Source organism: Mus caroli, chromosome X (assembly GCF_900094665.2).
Source record: "Mus caroli chromosome X, CAROLI_EIJ_v1.1, whole genome shotgun sequence".
NCBI classification, from domain to species: domain Eukaryota; kingdom Metazoa; phylum Chordata; class Mammalia; order Rodentia; family Muridae; genus Mus; species Mus caroli.
In genome coordinates, this window is record NC_034589.1 from 132,732,206 (window position 1) to 132,735,680 (window position 3,475).

The 3,475-nt window shown below is 49.0% G+C and overlaps 1 pseudogene; it reads right to left on the reverse strand.

Annotated features, from left to right (window-relative positions):
- Positions 1-294: 294 nt before the first annotated feature.
- On the reverse strand, positions 295-3,046 carry LOC110286411 (annotated as a pseudogene).
- Between the last annotated feature and the right edge of the window lie 429 nt (positions 3,047-3,475).

Here is a 3,475-nt window from a genome sequence, read left to right on the forward strand (position 1 = left end):
TTATAGGTTGTTTTGTTTTGTGAATCAACCACAGTAGAATTTATTATTCCAATGATTCTCACAGCAGGGTTTCAAGTCGAAGGTAAGCTGCCTGCCTTCCTGGAGGCACTTACCCCATCTCCCCCTCTGGGGGAACTTCACTTGGCCATGGACCCCATAAACCTCTGAATGCATTTATTTAGACTTTTGGACATCTGCACGTTTCTCTCTAAAAAATGTTAAAAGCCTTGTCACGCCCACTCCATGACCTGCTATTCCAGCCTGCAGAGAGTGATTCCTACAACCTTGTAATTCCTAAATAAATAGAACTGGTAGCAAAAGTGAGTACTGAGTGATGTCAGGGTGGCCCCAGCAGCCTCCAGAGGGGCACTGTGGGAGCAGTCTCAAGGTGTCTTCTGATGGGCGGGCACTGTGCAGCATGTGGCAGTACCAGGCTACCTTCCATTTGTTCAGGAAGTTGTCCAGTGCTGGGATGCCCTCCTTCAGGCCTTTGCGCTTGAGGGTCTCAGTTACCACTTGGCTGGGGCAGCTGCTGTTGTCAAACACACACTGGGGGAAGGCCTGGCCACCAGTGTTGGATCAAGGGTCGGCAGTGAAGTCAAAGGACTCAGTGACAGGTAGGTATACCTTGACCATGAACATGGGACAGGCTACCGGGGACTCCTCAAATACAAGGCCACGCTTTCTGTTCAGGACACCTTAGATGCCAATCCCCACTTGCTCAGGACACTGGATCTCAACTTGATAGTTAGGCTCCATGAGGCGGGACTGTGCAGTCAGCACGCTGGCATAGAGACAGGGGTGTGCTGCAGGGATGATCTGGCCACCTCCCCGGTGGCATCTACATGCAGGGTCATATCATGGACATCAAATCGCATACTACGCATGTTCTCACAAAGAGCGCTCCTTAGTAGCCCACTGGAAGCCAGCGACCACACCGTCCTTGATCTCATTCAAGTACTGCAAAAACCTTGGTGATGTCAGTGAGCATGCTGGGGCCAGTGCCATCAGGTCCAGAGCACCAGATCTTGTGGGCTTCAGCAACATCCCATTCATACTTTTCGGCCAGGTAGTGGGCACGAGCCTTGAGCTCCTATCGGGCAGACACCTCTCCCTATCGATGTCCTCAGCCAGGCCGCCAGGGAAGGACCTGGTCTTCAGGTACAGCCGGTTGTACTTGTTGGGGGACTTTGACAGACACAGCAAGTTGGACTCCTCACTGATAGTCTCCCAGTAGGACATGAAGGGTCAGATTTCTTGATGGAGATGCAGGCACAGTCCTCCTCCAGGTCCTTGAGGCAGATCTCTAAGATGCAGCTCACTGGCTCCAGCAATGATGTGCTCTCCAGACTACTCAGTGATGCACTGCACAACAGAGCCGATGCTGAACTTCATCACGTGTTTATTGTGAGTGTGCTCAAAGGTAATGATAGGGGCTGACGAGATGGCTCAGTGGTTAAGAGTGCCGACTGCTCTTCCAAAGGTCCAGAGTTCAAATCCCAGCAACCACATGGTGGCTCACAACCATCCATAACTAAATGTGATACCCTCTTCTGGAGTGTCTGAAGACAACTACAGTGTACTTACATATAATAAATAAATCTTAAAAAACAACAACAAAAAAAAAAGGTAATGATAGTCCCTGTCTTCACAAGGAACTGGTTCACTCCGACCAGCCCCACAATGTTTCCACAGGGCACATCCTCATTTGGCTCCACCTAGTGGCCCATCATCAGAATGGTTCTCTGGATAGGTTTCAGGTTATAGGTCCTCTTTCTTCCCACGTGTGTAGTCCATGGACACCACCCCAGAGAACACTCTACTAAAGGCATAGAAGTGACCTTTTCAGAGGTTGGCAACATCTTGCAAATGTACATCATAAGGGAACCTTTGGGGTCACAGCTCCTAATACCCATGGTGGCCTCATCGTCAGGTGGCCCCTTGTACAGCAGCTCACAATGGTACTTCTGTGCAGTGACAGGGGACAGCAAGTGAATGGTGATTATCTGGCATCCCCTCGGGCAGCCAGTGGTGCATCACAGCCTTAAGCAACAGTTTGCCCTCCTTGTCCTTGTCCTCGCTGTCCAGCTTTTCGATCAGCTTGGCTGTCTCCCTCCTTCCTGAAGTTCATGATGGCTTCAAACTCCTTGAAGATGGAGTCTAGGATGAGCTGGCAGAGGGTACATACAGGGAAGTTTCTTCCTGTCTAGGCTGTTGGCTGACTTGCTGAATTTGCCATTGGCCCAGTCAAAGTACCAGTCTCCCCATAGCTTCTTCATTGGGTCTTCTACTTTCTTGGCCAGCTCAGCTGCCCCCAGCTGGTCCTCATCCTTGGCTGTAAACTTGCCTACGTACATCTCTGCAAACTGCTTCATAGTGAAGGCCCAGCCACACTGCTTCAGAGTGAAGGCCAGAACCAAAGCCTAGAGTACCCAGGACAGGGTTAACCATGATATTGCCCATGGGCTCACTCTTGCTCTTGCCATAAGTAGAGATGATGACATTGACATTCTCCATGATGCACTGGAAGGTCTGGTAGAGCTCCTGAGGCTGCAGCTGCAGCTCAAGCAGGGCTCGGTCCATCTTATTCATCACCAGCACGGGCTAGCCTGTCGTAGCGCTGTTTCTGCCTGTACACACATGCCAGATGCACAGTTCACCACCACCCAGAGCTCCATCGGTGACACGCAAAGGCAGCTGTCACCTCTGAAGAGAAATTCACATGGCCTGGAGAGTCGATGAGGTTGATGAGGAAGCCCGAGCCATCCTTGCTCTGCTTCATGAAGTTCAGGTCATTCTCAGAGAGCTCATAGAAGAGGGAGATGACGGTGGACTTGATTGTGACGCAGCGGCGCTCTTGCTTAATCCTTGTGTCAGTGAAGTGTGTCTCCTCAGCTCCAGCGGAAGCAATGATACCCGCCTTGAACACAAGGGAGTCGGTCAGTGTGGACTTGCCGTGGTCCACATGAGCGATGACTGACATGTTTTGGATGTTAGCTTTCTTGTTTATGATGGCACAAATCTGATGTACTGTGAAGTTCACCATGGTAGCGGATGGTGACAGATTCTGAGACATAGGTGAACAGGCAGGCACGCCGACGAGGGCTTCAACTGCGATGAAACAGCAGTTATAGATTTTTTTAAAGACTTTTTATTTGCCATAGTTAATACTAAATCATAATTAATACTAACGCCGACGAGGGCTTCAACTGCGATGAAACAGCAGTTATAGATTTTTTAAAGACTTTTTATTTGCCATAGTTAATACTAAATCATAATTAATACTAAAGAAGTAATAAAATATGCTAATATTTTGCTCAAGTTAGATTCCTTTTTAACGGAATATTGACCATAATTTTTGTTTTGTTTGTTTGGTTTTGGTTTTTTAAGACAGGGTTTCTCTATGTAGCCCTGGCTGTCCTGGAACTCACTCTGTAGACCAGGCTGGCCTTGAACAAAGAAATCCACCTGCCTC